Source organism: Schistocerca piceifrons, chromosome 4 (genome assembly GCF_021461385.2).
Source record: "Schistocerca piceifrons isolate TAMUIC-IGC-003096 chromosome 4, iqSchPice1.1, whole genome shotgun sequence".
Classification (NCBI taxonomy): Eukaryota; Metazoa; Arthropoda; class Insecta; order Orthoptera; family Acrididae; genus Schistocerca; species Schistocerca piceifrons.
Window position 1 is genome coordinate 48,215,825 of NC_060141.1, and position 21,429 is coordinate 48,237,253.

The following is a 21,429-nucleotide window of genomic DNA, read 5'->3' on the forward strand; positions in this document are numbered from 1 at the left end:
GAAGGACATCAAGTCACATAATATTGACAATTACAGACTTAATTAGCAGTTTGTGGCATTCATAGCCCAGTTATTGAACATTTCTGTACCAAGTATGTAGTATTACAGAAAAATGTTCATTAATTGTTTTACATAGAATCAGTAGTCTTCTTTTCCTAATTACAAAATGTAGCATGGTTAATTAATCATTTGTCATTCCAATATAGTAAGAATCATTAGCCTTCTCCTGATTACAAAGCATTATGAAACAATCACATTCTTTTCCAGTTACAGTGTATAATTAAGAATCATTAGCCTTTTCCTAATTACAGTTAATTAATCATTTGTCGTTAATTAATCATTTGTCTAATTACAGTTAATTAATCATTTGTCGTTAATTAATCATTTGTCTAATTACAGTTAATTAATCATTTGTCGTTAATTAATCATTTGTCATTCCAATAGTAAGAATCATTAGTCTTCTCCTAATTACAAAGCATTATTAAACAGTACCATAGTTAATTAATTATGTGTCATTCCAATCTATTAAGAATCACTAGCTGGCATCATGGGTAATCGTATTACAATAAACAGTGGCGGTCCTTGGCCAGTTACAAAGTATATTTAGTGTGACAGAATAATGTTCATCAGAAGTCTTAGTTGAAAAGGAGAGTCAATTATTGGCCTAGCATTAACATAATACATTGAGTGATACAAATTATTGGCACTCATTGGCCATTAACCAAAACATGAAAACTCAACATGGAAAAAAAAGGGCTAATTAATGGCATAATTAATAACAATTCTTCAAGTGACATTAATTATTGGCACTCAGTGGCCAGCAAGTATTGAATAGAATCATCATTCAGTATTATTCAGATTATTACGAAGTCATTATTAAAAATCAGTTAATTACAGTCATAGCATTAATAATCACAGGCATTATAAGTAGTCTCATTACCATAAACAGTATTCCTCCTTCAGTAGTATTCAGATCATTACAAAGTCATTATTAAAATCAGTTAATTACAATCATAGCATTAATAATCATAGGCATTATAAGTAGTCTCATTACAATAAACAGTGTTCCTCATTCAGTAGTATTCAGATCATTACAAAGTCATTATTAAAATCAGTTAATTACAGTCAAAGCATTAATAATCACAGGCATTATAAGTAGTATCCTTACAATAAACAGTGGCAGTTATTAGCTGGTGACAAAGCATTATCTTAAATATATACTTTTTTTTTGTCTCATTAAGAAGTCATTACTCAAGCGACATACTATTCAGAGCTAATCAGTATTATTCAGTATTTTCTCAAACTGGTATCACTATTTGTTTTTTTTTTTTTTTGTTAGCAATGCATTGCATTGGGTTCGATAATTAATTGCTGAGACATAACACTATTTGCTTTTGACCTATTGCTGCAAACGAGGATAGGTAACGTCATTCGTCATGAGTCAGCTGTACCAAGGTTATGTAACAAGGCAGTATATGTGATCACATTTATAAATGATAGACAAAAATGGGTAAAATATAAAAATGCAAGTACTAGAACAGGTATAATAAGTAACAGGTTTAGTAAGTATCATGAAAAGCTTCTCCTGGAAAAAATACAAAATGGATTATTGACCTGAAAGAAGAAACGCACACTATGCTGAAAAGTAGTGAACTTCGAATTAACAGGTAGTGAAATGTGTATAAAAATGTGTTCCATAGCTGTCCTTTCCAAAACTTTCCGTCATCCTACTATGCAATATAACACCTGCTGTCAAAGCAAACTGCAACAAATACTTAAATAACTACATAACATAAATACATAACTTCAACATTATCCTCATCTGTAAAGAAAACTTCATTATCCATATCATCATAACTTCACTATTATCATCACCTGTAAAGAAAAACTTCATTATTCATAACATCATATCCTTCATCATTATTCATCAGTATTCATTATCATCTGCAAAAAATCACTTCATTACTCATTACATAACTATTCCTTATCTCTAGCATATTTCATCACTAAAACTAAGATGTGTAGTTCAGTCTGACAGCCTGCATCAATCACCTTGTATTCTGAAAGAAAAAATTAGTTAAGACTGCTATTCTGTGATGAGTATAGTATATTCTTGTTAATCCTGATCCATTTACTCTTCCCCATAAAGCTATTGCATCTTCTTTCGTTTATTCCGTAGGTGAAATTCCCATTTCTGTTGAATTTATTTCTTACATGCATCATTTCTTTCTGAAATTGATGACAGAGATTAATGTCCTGCATTTAAATCATATACCCACTAAATAATGACTGGTTTATGGTGACATAATTACGTAATATGTCAAAAACATTGACAGTGTTCAAATGCAAAAATATACACAGAATAATACAATGCAGCAGCAAAAGGAAAAATGTAAAACAGTCACGATGTTGAGATATCATAGGGCAAAAAAAAAAAGTCAAAGTCGACTGGTGTGTGTTATATCTTAACTATTTCACAGTGCATATAAACAAAACTGGAATACAATCATACATAAAAAGACAAAATGTGACGTTCGTTGTGTTCAGCTTGTATGTAGTGTAGTTAATCGAGGCGAGAATTAAAGACTTTAATGGAGAGAGAATTTGATAAAATTAATACGTCATTACATAGAATTGCATAATTATTCATAAAATACGTAAGTTCATTTGGAAAAATATGCACGGTCTGATGTGTAACGACAAGAAAAGCGACCTGCTAACCTTACCTTGCCGGGCACTTGCCAAGAAAAAATACGATAATCATCAGTAATTAGTCACGTGAAATAATTGCATTAGTAAATGGCATCATAGTGTGTTGAATCATACAGTGGTTTCACTCAATAAACGGTTTAATGTTTGAGATATGGTGGTTGCCTTTCGATTTTCTAGTTCTCAAAGTTTCGACGTGTACAACATTGGGGTGAGGGATGCTGCGAATCCGATACGGACCTGCGTATAGAAGTTCAAATTTACGGCACTTACCTTTTAATTTGCTGGATAAATAGTGTGTACGTACTAGTATCTTCTGTCCAACGTGAAAGTCGCGGCGTGTACAAACCTGTTTTTGCTGTCTTCTCCGGCGCTCTGCGGCACGTTTGATGTTGTTCAGCGCAATGTCAATTATTTCGTGGTGTCGTAATCGACGAGATGTAGGAAATGTTATTAATTCTTTAATTTTGTTAGGTGGTTCAGCATTTTTCAGTATAACAGACGGAGATAGCATAGTGGATTCATTTGGAATGGAATTAATTACATCTTGGAATGAGAATATGTGTGTGTCCCAATCAATATGTCTTTTGTGGCAGTATATTCGGCACAGTTTACCAATTTCTTTCATTAATCTTTCACAGGGGTTCGAAGAAGCGTGGTACTTGGATATATAGATCGGAGAAATGTTTCTGGCTCGTAACATGCGTGTCCATACGCTACTACGAAATTGTGATCCATTATCAGAAATTACTTTCATTACATGCCCTACATGAAATAGAAAATGTTTTACAAATGCTTTAGAAACAGTTTTAGCAGTAGCTTTGCGTAATGGAGTGAACGTAACAAATTTTGAAGTGAGCTCAACAGCGACAAAGATGTAGCAAAAACCTCTGTTAGTTCTCGGAATCGGACCAAAAATATCTACTGCGGCCATATGTCTTAATTTAACAGGTACAATGGGATATAAAGGAGGAATATGTGAAGTGGTGTCTGATTTAGCTTTCTGGCAAATTTTACAAGACGCTAAAACTCGTCGTATACGTTTTTCCATGTTAGTAAAATAACAGTTCTGTCTCAGTATAAGAAAACATTTTCGTGCTCCGTAATGTGCGTAGCTTAAATGAGTGTACCAGATTAATATGTTAACCACTTCGTCAGGAATGCATAATAACCAATTGTTGCTGTCAGGATGAGAGCGGCGAAACAGAATGTCATTGCGTACAGTGTAGTGGTTCCTAATCGTTACATTATTCATATCTAGCCAAAGGTGTTTAATTTCTTTCCACACGTTGTCTTTATTTTGTTCTTGTGCTATGTCCTGTAATGACGATGAAATAAAGTTTTCAAATGCTACTTGTTGAATGTACATGACACTGAAATTTGTTTTGCAGAAGTTGGTTGCTACGTCTTGCTGATTGTTGCCGAGAGAACGCGATAGTGCGTCTGCTATAACATTTTGTGTGCCGGGAATGTGAACAATTGTAAAATTAAATTCCTGTAAATAAAGTTTCCATCTACTTAACCTGTCGTGAGTAAATTTAGCCGAGAGTAAAAATTGTATCGCTCTGTGGTCTGTGTAAACGGTGGTATGTCTGCCATAAAGAAAGTGCCGAAATCTCGTAAAAGCCCATACAACACATAATGTTTCAAGTTCTGTAACGGAGTAATTTCGTTCAGCAGGTGACAAAATGCGACTTGCAAATGCGATGTTTTTAATTACTGTTGAGCCTTCTTCTTCAATTTCCTGGAAAATGTGTACGCCTAAAGCGGTGTTGGAACTGTCGGTAGCAATGGAAAAATTTCTAGTAAGATCTGGGTGCGATAATAGTGGTGCATTCAACAAAGCATGTTTCAGGTTCATGAATTCAGAGTGTGCTTGCTTATCCCAAGACCAAATACTGTTTTTACCTGTTAACTGGCATAGTCTAGGCGTGTCTAAAGCAGAATGATGAATAAATTTGCGAAAAAAGTTAATTAAGCCCAAAAAACTGCGTAATTGCTTTTTTGTTGTAGGAACAGTAATGTCACGTAAAGCCTGAAGTTTTTCCGGATCAGGTGCAATGCCTTCTGCTGAAATTACGTGTCCAAGAAATTTTATGGAAGTTTTGCCAAAGTGCGATTTACTAAGATTAACTGTGAGTCCTTGAGCATGAAAAGTTTGCAACAGTTGTTCAAGAATCATATTGTGTTCAGACCAGTTAGCTTCTGCAATAAGAATATCGTCTACATACGTCGTAATTCTGTCCTTAAGTTCTGTCGGAAGTATAGTATTCAAACCGCGAATAAAAGCTGCAGAAGAAATAGTTAAGCCGAACGGTAGTTTGCAAAATTGATAACAGTCGCCGAAACAGAGAAAAGCTGTATATTTTCTACAATTCGGATGAAGTTGAATTTGCCAAAATCCCGATTTCAAATCTAGTGTAGAATAAATAGCTGTACCATGAAATTTCTGTAAAAGTTCCTCTAGTGTCTGTGGTCGATCTGTTTCATTAATAATAATGTCATTAATGTGACGTGAATCAAGTACAAGGCGAAGTGAGCCATCTTTTTTCTTAACAATATGTAGCGGGTTTATGTACGGACTAACTGCTGGTTCTATAATTCCTTGGTCAAGCATATCCTGCAATTCCTTTTTAACCTGTTCTCTGTGAATATATGGGATAGGATAATGTTTAGCTTTAAATGTATCGTGCTGTTTGACTTGAAATTCATACATAAATCCGGACATAGTACCAGGAATGTTGTCGAAAACTGGAGCTTGCTGTAAAAGAATTTTGTGTAATTGCGTTCGTTCGTCGTCTGTAATTGCACTACTCTCTTTAACTTTATCGGAAATCATTTGTATTACATCGTAGTCAGCTTCGTCTGGAGTATTATAGTTGTGTACGTACGTATCCGTGAACAATGCGGGATTACAGTCTATGTCACGTGTTGCGGAAATGACCTCTGTGCGGTTGATTGTTTGTTCTTCCGCAGATAATGAGTGCTGAAATTCTAAAGCAAGTTGTACATTTTCATCCTTTAACATTAAATAAGAATTCTGAAAATCAATGACTGCGTCGTGTTGTACCAGAAAATTCGTGCCTAAAATAATGTCTGTTGTCAATAAAGGAACAATCCAAAAATTAGAGTGGAAAGTATGACCTCCAATACAAAATGATAAATGCGTCTGTAATTTAACGTCTACACCTTTACTCGATACTGCTCCTTTCACTTTTGTTTTGCCTAAAGGTAGTGTCGGATAGGTATTCTCTTTGTTGCACTCATTAAAAGTCTCCTCGTTTATTACTGATATAGGTGAGCCGGAATCAATTACTGCTGAGAATTTCGATGAACCAATTTTAATTTCGATAACAGGATGTGAAATGGTTTTCTGAATAACTGGTCTCTGATGTCGTCAAAAGTAATTACATTTTCGTGAACAACATTTTGCGTGTCTAAGGTAGTGCTTGTATTATTGCAAGATGCGTCTTGTACATTATCTAGTCAGATTCTATCTGACGTGTTATTATTATTAGGAGGATTCTGTGGCATTTCGACTATTTGAACTGTTCTATTACTTCTTCCAGACGTGTTACGCTCTGGATTGTACCTACTGTCGGGTTCATTCATGAGAATATGCTCTTGCGTATGATTTTGCTGTTGGTGAGACCGACTGTTATTATATGTACGCTGGTAACTGTGCTCATCGTTTTTACGTCTGTCGTAATAGTCATTCCTATACGGTGCATTACGATAGGAACTGAAATACTGTCTTCTTTGTACGTAGTTGTTTCCTTGCTGACGTACGTTACTATTTGTTGGACCAGGGGCTATACGTCCACGCGGCGAAACATTAAAGCCTGGTTGACCTTGTGTATTCCATTGTTGGTTAGGTATGTTAACCGGCTGGTTTTGATGTTGTTGTTGTGAAACACCTCTATTGTTACTAAAGTGTTGTTCCTGTTGCTGAAAATTTTGACGGTATTGATAATTAGAATTTTGCCTGTTATTAAAGTTTTGGTAGTTGTCGTTCCTAAAACGTCTGTTATCTTTCCGATTGGAATTACGTCCCTGATCATAATTGCAGTACTGTTGTTGACCTTGGTTGTTACTCAAAAAGTTTTTGTTTACAAAAGAATAATCAGATTGCTGTACTTCCAAGAGCTGTAAAAGATCTCTGAATGCTGAAATGTTTTCTTTTTGCTGACCCGTTAGAAGTGACACTCGTAATGACCGTGGTAATTTGGAAATGCATAATTGTATAAGTGCGGATTCACTGTACGGTTCACTCAGGTATTGGTTTTGTTGTACCATGTGCTCAAAAAATTGCGTTACACTGGGAAAATTTGAGTTTTCATAGTTTGGCAAACTAATTAGTTGATCTTTAATTCCGCGCTGTGTCGTCTTCGACCAGTACGCTGACAGAAAAGCATTCTGAAATTCCTCTACCGAGTAACACTGTCTCGCGATCGGTCTCATACGAGTTGCCGGTTCGCCTTCCAAAAAACTGCAAATAAATTCAAGTTTATGTGTTACAGGCCAAGTCGGTGGAAGAGCAAAACTAAACTGTTGAATCCAATCCAGTGGGTGAATTTGCGTTCTATCGTTTTTGAAAACCTTAAACTTTCTCACTGACAGAAAATGTTTGTAATCGAAATTATCATCTCTCTGTAATGGAACATGTTCAGGATCGTAAGAGAATCTATTGAACTGTGGTTGATCGGAATCTAAGTCCCGCACTCTCTGCAGATTACCCAAATTATACGCGCCGCGTGAGTCTGACAAATGTTCATAAAGTGGCGTCTGTTGTATGTTATTATTAACTGAAATGCTTTTCATCTCTGTTACTTCTTGTTGCAAATTTGACAACTTCCTACGTAACGTGTTGTTAGATGAATCGATCTCATTAATTGTCTGCTGTAAATGTTGAAATTCAGGTGTTTGGTTAAATGAAACCGGTGCAGTATCGTCTGATTTATTGTCATTAGTATTTTCGATAACATCAATACGACTGGCCAATTCATCACATTTTTCAGTCAGTAATTTAACCTGATCATCGGTTTTAGAACCGGACGCATTAATCTGTTTTTGCAACTTACGCGTAGTTTCGCTCAGTTTTTTAACATCAGCTTTGATGACATCGCAATCCTGTGTTAGATCTAATTGTTCGAATCTGTCTGTCACTGTTTGAATATTTACTGTGTGTGTATCTGTTTTTGATTTAAGGTCAGAAATTTCATCCCGTAATCCCGCGTTCAATTGTTCTATGGTATTAATTTTGTCGGACACTGTAGTAATATTATTGTCTACATACGTCTTCGCTTTCGCGAATATTTTACGTTTGTCCTCTTGTCTTTGTGCAGTGATTGATTCCATGACTTGTCGTTTTACTTTGTTTTGATCTTGAATAAATTTGCGGAAACGCGTATCACTGTTCTGTATGTGCTGATTAAAGCGCTCGTTAATCTGAGTGTTCTGCTGTTCGAATTTCGCGTCTATCTTTGCGTCCATTGTGCGCGAAAGTTCTACCGTTATTGCTTTAAACTCGTCCCGTAATTGTGCAGCTTTTTCAGAGCATTGTTTAGCGACTCTGCTAATTTCGTCTCTGAGTGTTTCTGTTGCGACTGTTTGCATTTCTCTTAATTCTTGCGCAACAGATTTAATTTCTACGCTATTTTTTTGTGAACACGCCTCAATTTCCGTGCGCAACTGTTCCTTAGTGTCATGACACTGCGCGGCAACGGCTCTAATTTGTTCACTAAGCTGTCTGAGATTTTCGCCATTTTGTTTGTTATCTTCCCTAAGTTGTTTGAAATTTTCATCAATTTTATTAAATTTTTTGTCCTGTTCATTAAGTTGTTGTTTGAGATCTTTACTACTGTTGTCTTGATTTTCAAGAATTTGTAGCAACAATGCCTTAAGTGGATCCGACAAAAAATTAGCATTTCTATTCTCTGTGGTGTTTAATGGTGGATCTGGAATTGTTTCGCTTTCTGTAACCATTTGGTTATTTTGAGATTCACAAAAAGGTTTGTCAGTCGAATGTCCACTGTCGGTCATTATTTCGGAATTAAATAGATCCATCGTACTTTGAGTGTCCTGTTCGTTTTCATTAGACAAATTTGTCTGTACATTACTTGAGTTTTCCGAATCGGGTGTGTTAAGCTGGGCAGCGCTCATTACAATAGAGCGTTCTGCGTCATCAATTGTCGTCAAATTAACAGACGAGACAATTGAGTTTGTTTGTTCATTATCAGGGTAAAAGTCATCACTAGTGGTTGGAATGCACTGATTGTTAGTGAGCGCAGGATTGTCATCATTACACTGCGTGTCATATGTCCTATCGGTAAAGTTGTTTGAGTCGGTAATTTCGTTCATAATACCTCGCGATACACTATTCACGGTCTTTCGCGGCATTTTTACAATAGTCAAAATTTTTCACAAAACAAATAAACACAATGCAAAAGCAACACACAAATACAACAAAGCAACAAATTGCCGTTGACCTGTACAAGGAAAGTCACAAGATTAGTAAAAGCGTTGCGCCAAATCCTAATTATATCTAAGCAAATAAGAGCAGATATCTGACTGTTGCTCAAAAGACTCTCAACGAAATACGATCCTGGACTGGGTGTCGCCAAGTGTAACCTCCCCACCGTAATTTTAAAAGAAAGAAAAGACAATACTTAATAGAAATGGGAGCCAAGTGTAACCTCCCCACAAAAATTTACAAGACAGAAATATTATTTATGAATGCCAATGGACATTGCGCTATGCGTAACCTGCCCACAATGAAATGTACTGACAATGGCAACAAAAATGTGAAATTCGCAATCTGACTCAAATATAATTTCTTCACAAAAAAATTAAAGTCCATTCAGTGATAAGAAAATTCAATTAAACCGAAATATCGGTCCTTGGCCCTGTGTAAAACAATCAGAATTAAAGTCTTACCTCAGAATAACTGGATGTCAAATTTCTGCTCTTATTTCTGCGCACGGCTTGGAGGAACTGCATTGCAAATAATAATATTCCTTTTTTCTGTGAATTTACTGAAATTTTTCTTCAAAAGAAGTGGAATGAAATGGGAAGTGCAACGAAATCTTTAGTTCAATAAAAAATAAAATTTTTTTGAAAAATGCTTTTGAAATCAAAATTATTATTGGGGGACTTGTTAGAGATTGATTACAATAAATAAGTTTTACATTGTCTAATGATTATATTGATTAACAGTATACCTCATTCAGCATCTTGACCAGTGTTGCCGACCGCCTACATCACACAACCGCACTGGGCTGCTACTACTGACCGACCGCTCTGCATGACGACTATTAGCGTACAGCACGCGACGACTACTGACAGAGTACAGCCCTCAACTAGACAGAGCTACAGACTCGCAACGACTACTGACAGACTGAGAACCGCTCGCAACACTCGCGCGGTCAAGCGCATACTCTCTGGTCACAGATGCTACAATGCCTCGCCATCGCTGCTATGTTACATACGTGTTTCACTACATGTTTTATTAAGTAAATAAAAATATTTTATTAAATCTTCTATACTTACAGATACAAACTAAATTCTTCTACTTGATTCTTTCTGTATGTCCGGAATAGCCTGAGTAACAACTGCAGAGATTTTGATAAGGCCTTGCAATTCCAGAGACCGACCTCTTGTCAGTATCTATATCGAAAACAGGCAAAAATTGTTCTGATTCTCAGTTCGCAGGATTGATGAACTATATTCCTTACTTTCTACAGGTCTTGATCTAGGGTTCTTTACAATTCTGCAGTATTTATCTTTGGTAGTTTTATTGTCACGATTCAACCATCAACAGTGTGCAAGATTTACATGGAACGATATGAGCATCTAGCTATTATGGTGGAAAGTGTTCATGGGAAAATGTATGCGATTGCGTATGATCTCACGATTATACCCAGGAGTGCACATTTTCCTCTGAAGCAAATCCATGGTCACCCAAAAATATGGAAATCGCATGGGGAAGATCGGTATTCTATGGAGCATGTGTGAGGTCTTCTCAGCGGAACCTGTGCATCTTGGCCGTAAAGGTATGACCCCGTTGCAGGACAATGCCAGTCCACTCGTTACCAAGGTTGTTTCGACTAGGCTGGAGAAATTTCGTTGGTCAGCCCTTAGACTACCTCCACACCGTTCCGGCATCTCCCGATGCAATTCCAGTTACTTTAGTAGTTCCGAGGAAAGACACTCGCGGCCGTCAATTGCTTCGGATGAAGAGGTGAACGCCTGGGTACAATCATTGTTTCGTAGGCATCCATAAACATTTTTCCACGAAAGCATTGATCGTCTTGTCTCACAATGGGATAAATTTATTAACAGTTATGGCCTTTACTTTTGAAATAAGTTCATTTACCATTTTCCCATCTGTCAGGTTTTCGTTTAACTTCCTCCTATACTTGGTGCAGAAAAACGTATAAAGTTTCACGACACATTCCTCGCGCACGGTAGGATATATTGTACATGGACATGGGAGCGGAAAAGCCTTATTTCCAGGTCAGAACTCATTCTCATAGGTTTTTATATATTTTATTTACTAAGACTAAGGCCATCAGGCCCTTTCTTCTACCTGACCACGCGTTCTACGTTCTATCTATTAAATTTATTACAACAAGCGCATTATAATAGATCTTACGTCTAATGTGGACGCCAACGTTAGAGAAACGGTGGAAACGCTAGTAGCTGTAGGAGAAAACAACCACACAGTTCCGAATCGCTCATGAAAAATAGAACAAGAGAGAGAATTTACAGGCAGGCAGATTTGAACCGAGGGCCCTGGCAGCAATGGATGTGAGTAAAAGGATGGGGCAGAGAGAGAGAGAGAGAGAGAGAGAGAGAGAGAGAGAGAGAGAGGACCCTTTCAGTAACGTCGTCCTTAGTGTTTTGCTAGGGCCGTTCTATCACCCAAGCTCAACGGTGACATACAGTATGGCCTCAAAAATACTGTACTTCATCTGCTAGAAGACGTGGATACGCAGCGCTAGGAAACGTGTGCTTATTGCACTGCGAAGCTCTTTCTCATTTTACTGTTAATAGTTGTCGGTTTCTTAATGCATTCTGTGGTAGAATGATGTGAACTTATACGCTGACTGTCGTGTTCTCCCTGCGTAAAACGACTAGACTATCACTTGTCAGTGAATTTGCAAGCACATATGTATTAAAACACCATACAAGACACAAAAAGTGTTCGTGCCCGTATTGAGTATAATGTAACCATGCAGAGCATTCCAGGACTTCATCAGTGCATCTGGGATTCAGTACGGGGGAAGGCTGATGCATGTATCACTGCCAACGAAATGCATATTGAACAATTCATGTGATAATGATTTTAATGCGGTATGCTCCAACATTTTGTTGCTGTGTGTTTATGGAGAGTTATAGAAAATCAGTTCTGAGTTGGGAATAAAGCGTTTCCGGAACCACGCCCATCTAATGGGAAGTGTTGAGCCATAAACAGCAAGACGGAACGCCACCAGATTGGTACGACAGTTTTTCCACACCTTTGGGTTATGCTGATTAAAATTTCATCCTTAAGCACGCTTATTTTCAGTACAGAAAAAGGTCATTCTACTAATGAAGTGTGGTATGAGCGCATGATGGCTGTTGGGTTTCAAAAATGGTTCAAATGGCTCTGAGCACTATGGGACTTAACATCTATGGTCATCAGTCCCCTAGAACTTAGAACTACTTAAACCTAACTAACCTAAGGACATCACACAACACCCAGCCATCACGAGGCAGAGAAAATCCCTGACCCCGCCGGGAATCGAACCCGGGAACCCGGGCGTGGGAAGCGAGAACACTACCGCACGACCACGAGCTGCGGGCGCTGTTGGGTTTGCCGAATGTTACTGGAACTTCACGAATGTAGCTCGAACGCACCATGTTCAGACGACTTGCACTTGCAGCTTACCTTCATCTTTCAGACTGTGAGGAAGGTCGAATCACTGGGACCAAGGACACGGTAGCATGACTCTGGCAGTCGCACAAACAGCTGACAATGGCGTAATAACTGCAGAACGAGCGGTGATGAGCTGGGCCAAGAACAACAGTGCTCAACAAGAATAGGCACGCGTCCTTCCAGAGGTACTACACCAGAAGAAGACCGTAGGATCGTCCCACTGGTTCCGACGAATATACGGATGATATCAGCTGAAATCTATGGCGGATGGTACATGCAAAGTGTCATCACGAACTGCCAAGACAGACTACTGGAAGCTGTGTTGAGATCCCCAGGTGCCACACAGCGCTTACCGTTGTATGATGCTGAACTACAATCAAGTGAGACGCTGCCTGACATTCTAAGGTGTACAGCGGTAAGACTCGCTTCTGTTTATGCTGCTGACGAGGGACACGGTAGCGACCCAACAGCCATCATGTCTTCATACCACACTTAATTAGCAGAATGACCTTCTTCTGTACCGAAAATAAGCGTGCTTAAGGGTGAAATTTTAATCAGCATAACCCAAAGGTGTGGAAAAACTGTCGTACCCCTCTGGTGGCGTTCCGTCTGGCTGTTCATGGCTCAACACTTCCCATTACCGCGAAGAGGAGGCATTGATTGTTTCTTGCCGCTAACGTACTTCACATACGACCAGAATGTCTTTGGATTTTCTGCCAGGTTTCGAAACAAAGTTTCGTTGTGGAAACTGTTACAGGCGTCTCGCACTGAACTCCACGCTAAGTTTCGAGCTTCTGTAAAAGATCGCCAATCTTGGGGATTTTGCGTCTGTTTAAATTTGGCATGTTTGTTTCGTTTTTTATGCAACAGTGTTCTAATCCGTTTTGTGTACCAAGGAGGATCAGCTCCGTCGTTTGTTAGTTTATTTGGTATAAACCTCTCAATTGCTGCCGATACTATTTCTTTGAATTTAAGACACATCTGGTCTACACTTATATTATTAATTTAGAATGAGTAGAGATTGTCTCTCAGGAAGGCGTCAAGTGAGTTTTTATCTACGTTCTTGAATAGGTATATGTTTTGTTTATTTTTCGAGGATTTGGGGATTACAATATTCAATCTCGCTGCGACAACCCTGTGTTCACTAATCACTATATCGGTTTTGATGCTCGTTATGAACTCAGGATTATTTGTTGCTAAGAGGTCAAGTGTGTTTTCACAATCGTTTACTATTCGCGTGGGCTCATGAACTAACTGCTTGAAATAAGTTTCAGAGATAGCGTTTAGCACAATTTCGGGTGATATTTTATGCATACCTCCGGAATTAAATATGTATTTTCGCCAACATATCGAGGGTAAATTAAAGTCACCACCAACTATTATCGTATGAGTTGGGTACGTGTTTGAAATCAGACTCAAGTTTTCTTTGAACCTTTCAGTAACCGTATCATCCGAACTGGGAAGTCGGTAAAAGGATCCAATTATTATTTTATTCCGGTTGCCAACAATGACCTCTGCCCATACTAACTCACAGGAAGTATCTACTTCAATTTTACGACAAGTTAAACTAATTCTAACAGCAACAAACACGCCACCGCCAACCGGTTTAGCCTATCTTTTCGGAACATCGTTAGGTTCTTAGCAAAAATTTTGGCTGAGCTTATATCCGGCTTTAGCCAGCTTTCAGTGCCTATAACGGTTTGAGTGTCAGTGCTTTCTATTAGCGCTTGGAGCTCTCCTGCTCCGTTTGTGACTGACGGTCTTCTTGTGTTTTCCCGAGACCCTCTAACCTAAAAGACCGCCCAGTCCACGCCACACAGCCCCCGCTACCCATGTAGCCACCTCCTGCGTATAGTGGACACCTGACCTATTCAGCGGAACCAGAAACCCAACCCCTTAGTGTCCTTGAAAGGGACCTGTATGGAGCTCGTGGTTTGATGGTGTGAGGTGGGATTATGATTGGTGCACGTACACCCCTGCATGTCTCTGACAGGAACTGTAACACGTAAGGTGTATCGGGACCAGTATGTCCACCTTTTCAGCGGTGCAGTGGGTCCCACCTTCCTCCTGATGGATGATAACCCACAGCCCTACCGAGCTGAGGTTGCGGAGGAGTGCCTTGAAACAGAAGATATCAGGCGGATGGAGTGGCCTACCTGTTCTCCAGACCTAAACCCCACCGAGCACGTCTGGGATGCTCTCGGTCGACGTATCGCTGCACGTCTTAAGCCCCTAGGACACTTCAGGAGCTCCGACAGGCACTAGTACAAGAACGGGAGGCTATACCCCAGCAGCTGCTCGACCACCTGATCCAGAGTATGCCAACCCGTTGTGCGGCCTGCATACGTTTGCGTGGTGATCATATCCTATATTGATGTCGGGGTACATGCACAGAAAACTGTGGAATTTTGTAGCACATGTGTTTCAGGACGGTTTTCTCAACTTATCACCAACACCGTGGACTTACAGATATGTGTCGTGTGTGTTCCCTATGTGCCTATGCTATTAGCGCCAGTTTTGTGTAATGCCGCGTTGTGTGGCACCACATTCTGCAATTATCCTTAATTTATGTGCTTGAATGTAGGTTAATGTGTCAGTTTCACGATGAAGTGCGTAGCACTTCGTTAATGCTCGTAGTTATTGTGATATCGCGATATCAGGTAAAATACTGCAAGCAAGAAATTCTTAAAGTTTGCAGAGAAAAGTAAGGGCCACTATGAACTTGCGTTTCGTGCATGATAGGCCATATGTTGCTGTTTATGAAGGGTTGAAAACGTACTGAATTATTCTTTAAACTTGAAGGGATCTGTCTGCATTGTCGAGAAAATGGAATGTATGTAAACCTCTCCATCATGAAAAAACGTGCCAGCAAAAAGCCAGAAAGAAGTAGTCATAAATCACACGTATCTCTCAAACCGTTGGAGGTATCGAAACATGATTTTAGCAAATGATAGCACACAAAGAGCAAAGTATTTTTCCATATGATTAATATGCGAAACTTTCATATCTGCCCGAGCGGTTCTAGGCGCTACAGTCTGGAACCGCGCGACCGCTACGGTCGCAGGTTCGAATCCTGGCTCTGGCATGGATGTGTGTGATGTCCTTAGGTTAGCTAGGTTTAAGTAGTTCTAAGTTCTAGGGGACTGATGACCGCAGCAGTTAAGTCCCATAGTGCTCAGAGCCATTTTTTTACATGTCTGCCGCGATAATCAAGCAACTACAGATTTTTTTCAATGGAATAATGCAGTTTTTAAGGACCATCGATAGCTGGTGAAAGGAGAATTTCTGTGGGTTTTGTGACAATGAAAGTGAAGAAGTTACACATTTATTTTTTTCTGAGAATGGTCTGTTTCATAAACTCTTGACCTGACTTTGCCCTCAGTTACTTATTTGATAACACACTATTTCATCAGCCTGTCGCAATTTTAACTACATTAGAATGTTAATAAGATGAATATTGATTGGCGACTCCATAGTGTCCTGTGCACTACGACCAGATAATGGGTATACTTGGAAGGAGAGACAACATTGGTCGTATATTTTTGTTTATTATCGCAAAATCGATTTTCGGTCACTTAGTGACCATCTTCAATGCTGTAATATATAACTTAAATTAGTAAGCACTGGTGTCAATAAGCTTACGGCGATCACATAGACTTATTGACACCAGTGCTTACTAATTTAAGTTATATATTACAGCACTGAAGATGGTCACTAAGTGACCGAAAATCGATTTTGCGATAATAAACAAAAATATACGACCAATGCTGTCTCTCCTTCCAAGATGAATATTTGTAAACTATACTGTGTTTTGACAAAAGAGGCAGATTTTAACATGACAACAAGTCCTTTGTGAATCCATCTCCCCTCAACTGCTTTCTTGATATGGCTGACAACTCGAGACCTGTCCTGTGGTGTACAACTTCCAATGGCTTCTTCTTTCAGCATTTTAGCTTCACTGATTATATTCTCAGTCGGATTTAAATTAGCGTGATACGGACGAAGGCTGAGTGAACTACGTCCGTTAGCGTCAGCCTGTTTGTCGACCTGGTACCGTGAGGTTTTTGGCTTGTATAGCACTTCAAGTTCCATAAACCTCGCCTTACACATGCTACGTTCAACTTTATCCAGTGGAATATTTCTTTGTACCCAGAACCAGATATCTGCTTTCAGTCACTGCATTGTTGTATCTTTATCCATAACAACAGAGTTTTGTGTTGTTGAGTTCGGAGGAATATTTCGCAGCAGAACATTATTTTCACAGCTAGTGAATGTGCTCCTCAACGTTGACTCATTGTGAACCTTGTGTTTTCAGGCGTGCTGCACTGTTATTGTTAATGCAGCGCCAACACGAAACACTCGTTCACAATACCTGATGACAGTAGAACACTTCAACGCCAGAAAAAATTCTTCGTAACGAGAGCTGACTGGACAGTCCATGACTGGAGCAGTCATGGACTGTGCGGCTGGTCTCGGCGGAGGTTCGAGTCCTCCCTCGGGCATGGGTGTGGGTGTTTGTCCTTAGGATTAAGTAGTGAGTAAGCTTAGGGACTGATGACCTTAGTAGTTAAGTCCCACCAAGTCGCACTGTTTACCCACGGCGTGGAAACAGGGGCGCTTTACCAACCGAACAGCTGGCGACGTGGTGCGGAAAGACGGCTCGTCATTGGTGTTCCCTGGGCAACGGCGTCACGTCCCCGCCGCCGAGACAAAAGTTAAAAGTCGCAGCTAATTTTAAACGCATTATAATTTAGTAACTTCTGAAGGGACGCTGAATGCTCGGCAGTACATGGCGAGGATAGTAAAGCCTGTTGTCTTACCTTTCCTGATCAGTTCCAAATGACATACTCTTTCAGGATAACGCAAGACCTCACACTACAGTTCACATCGAAAACTCCTTGTGGAATGCACGGATCCTTGATTGCCCTGCCCAGCCCTCTGATGTGACAATCATAGAGCATGTGTGGGATGCGATAGGAAGACATATACTTACATACAATCGTCTAACCAACAATCTTCATGAACTGACGAAGCACGTGTTTCAGGCACGGCAAGAAATTTCTCAAGACCACGTTGGGAGGTTGTTTATTTGAAAGCCACAATGAATACCACAGTGTGTTCGTGCCTGAGGGAGTCACACCTCATACGGATGTTGATGGAGGACAGCAGTTCTCAATGCAGCGGAAGTTTCATCATTCAGTACCCATCATTTGATGAAAACTTTTACAAAGTTTGATAAATATCGGACTGATGGTTTTTAGTGTAGCACTTCCCACGTCTTTTCTTCTTCTTTTGTATCAGAAATGTCTCTTTAAATTTTGACGGTAGTTTTCTATTGCACCCTGTATCTAATGTAAGAATTCATAAACTCTGTAAGTAGACTGTTTAGGTATTTATGTTGGTTACGCCACGTAGTGCCCTGTATCGCTGACTGCGCAGTGTGCAGTCTGTGGCTGGTTGGACTCATTGTTGGAATATTTGCTTGTGTACTGTTAGGCAGTTAGATGTTAACAGCGCGTAGCGTTGGGCAGTTGGAGGTGAGCCGGCAGCAGTGGTGGATATGGGGAGAGAGATGCTAGAGTTTTGAGATATTAATATGAGCGGACGATCTGGACATGTGTCTGTCAGAAAAAGGAAATTTGTCAAACTGGATGTCACGAAATGATATACATATTATGACTTTTGAACATGATTAAGGTAAACACATCGTTTGTTCTCTATCAAAATCTTTCATTTGCTAACTATATGCCTCTCAGTAGTTAGTGCCTTCAGTAGTTAGAATCTTTTATTTAGCTGGCAATATTGGCGCTCGCTGTATTGCAGTAGTTCGAGTAATGAAGATTTTTGTGAGGTAAGTGATTCATGAAAGTTGTAGTTAGTCAGGGCCATTCTTTTGTAGGGATTATGAAAATCGGATTGCGTTGTACTAAAAATATTGTGTGTCAGTTTAGTGATGATCAGAATAAGTAAAGAGAGAAATGTCTGTGTACTGGTAGATAGGACAGCTTGGCTGTGGAAGTGGAAGGGTAGCCCACAACATAGACAACAGTATTCACAATTACAAGCATCCAAGCTTTAATGATCTTCCAGCAATAAAGGCTCTTAACAAATCTCAATTAAGCAAGGACATAAACTTGGTTACAAACATATGTTAACCTTCAACCAGTGAATAACCCCAATAAAGAATTCTCATTTAAATAAAACATAGATAGGAAAATGCCTTACCAAAATGCTTGAATTGTGTAAAATCATTAAAAGCTGAGTTACAACTTTTCTCACAAACTACTTAGGAATTTACGGCAAATAAAAAAGTTTGATCTGTTTAACCAGAAGGTAGCTGCCAAGTCCAAGCGACCGAAGCCACTCAGAGCGGACGACCGCCCCAACGCTGGTCATCAACCGACATCGTCACGGCCCAGTGGCCACCGTGCTAAAACAGACTGACGTTTCGGTAAGCGACCGACAGCAACACTGGAGTAACAGTGACTGAAAGTCCGCCCTGGTAGCCGAGTGGTCAGCGTGACAGACTGTCAATCCTAAGGGCCTGGGTTCGATTCCCGGCTGGGTCGGAAATTTTCTCCGCTCAGGGACTGGGTGTTGTGTTGTCCTCATCATCATCATTTCATCCCCATCGACGCGCAGGTCGCCGAAGTGGCGTCAAATCGAAAGACCTGCACCAGGCGAACGGTCTACCCGACGGGAGGCCCTAGCCACACGACATTTCCATTTTTATTTAGTGACTGAAAATCGGCCTTACGAAACACGGCACACCCTGAAGCGGGAGCAGGCACAGCTGACTAGCGGCCATACAACCGCGGGCAAACAAATCTCACGCCGCCCGTACTAACGCGGGAAATGATAGCGAGCGACAATCCGCCACGCGCAAAGCAGCAATCGTGCCTACCCCTCGATCACAGAATGTGCCCTGTCTCCTTGTCTATGGTAATACAATTTATAGCACACAAGAAACGATTTAATAATGGCATTAGTTCAACGCAAGATCAGTTAACAGTTAGGTCCAGTAAAGATTTACCAACGGATTTACCTTCAAACCAACTTCCAGACCACAGGCGGAATTTAGTAAACTTGGCATAAGTTTTCACCAGACCGATAAACAAGAAATCAAATTAAACAGTTGCCAAAAATACAGTCACGATACGCTAGCCCTTCAAGACCTTGCTATCTTACTCACAGTTATCATTAACGGTGAAACATACACAAATGAATGACAAGAAAGTCACCATTGAAAGCAAAAAACCACACACCACAAAGGTTAAATTAACTAATTTGCAGACGAGCCAATCACTGAAAGCTCAGTTGCACAAGATTAGGACTAACCTCACTCGGCAGCAATACATTTGTGTGCGTGATAACTAGGTTGCCCAAACAGGACTCCAAAACCCAAAAACAAAAGGTCGCACGTTAACTGTCTTGTTCTCGAATACTATAGTTCAATTCTTTTATCTTGGCGGCTCGCGCATGCCCGCCCAGACGTGGGAGATTGCTGCGTTGCCAGTTGCACACGACGCACGCGCCAATAGAAGCAGCGCCATAGTATAGCATAGTTCACAAACTTACGTGCAGGGGGGAACGCGCAGTTCATGAAGTAAAGCCACCACGGCCGCATTAACCCTTTCGCTGCTACAAAGACGTGCTCCCTGCATTCCGCGCTGTGCGCGATTTGGTCACTGCACTGCTCGAATGTGCAGACACATCGTGTTCCGACTGCTTTGACACTCTTATCAATCGATTCCACAAAACCATTTGGCCCAAAAATTAGATTTTTACACATCTTCTTGACTGATACCTCCCCCCCATAAATGAGTTAATTTTGTTTCGATGTTCAACGCAGTTATTATGCAGCATTAAATATAGTAAACCATTGCACGAAATTTTGAAGAGTTTGCAGAGGTAAAAGTCCATAGAGTATACTTTCCGTATGGTCGATTTTAGTTGCCTCAATGTTGAGAATGAAATGTGGACAAGATACCTAAATTTCATATAAAATTTACTGTATAACAATATCTCATTTAATTTAAGTACGACATAGGTGTCGTATGTAATATTGAGAAATATTCCGTCTTTCGCGACTGTAATAAAAGTATTATTTACACCGGACGCATTTGGCTTTATTTTAAAGCACTTCAATCAAGGAAAGGTATGGCACATATTTCAAAAAATTGCATTCAAACGAATATAATTCGTGAAGTAAGGGACTTGATATTGTTTTTAAATAATGAAAATATTAATCACGTCTCAAGGTTTGAAGTCATAACCTTTCGCGTAGCAGCCCACCACCTTCACCGTTACGCTGACGCACATCGTCTGACTACAGAACGCCATGAGGAGTATAACACGTCACGCAAAATACTGACAAACACTGTTGGTATGACTATGAATTACTCAAGCTTCGTCGAAGTACAATAGGAAATAAACAATTACCGCAGTGCTTTATTGCGAAAAAGCAGTTCGTGAGAGTGATACAAACACCTTTCCTTGCTATCGCCTGAATTAGGAGTCATTGCTTGTTTGGTTTAATTAATTAATAGAATATGAAGCAATTGGTATAAACAATGCTTTTTCCAAACTTTCTATAAAAGAAAGTCTACTATCAAGACATTGCTTTTGTTCTATTACTTTATTTATGACTGAACGTTTCTAAAACTGAAGACACTCGTCCATGCTCTGCACTGCAGACGAGATGTGGCAACGTCGTTCTCTGTTCATTGGCTGACTGTGTTTTGTGACGTCAGATGCGCAGAACGAACCTAAACTCGCCCGGCAACATAAATGACGCGCAC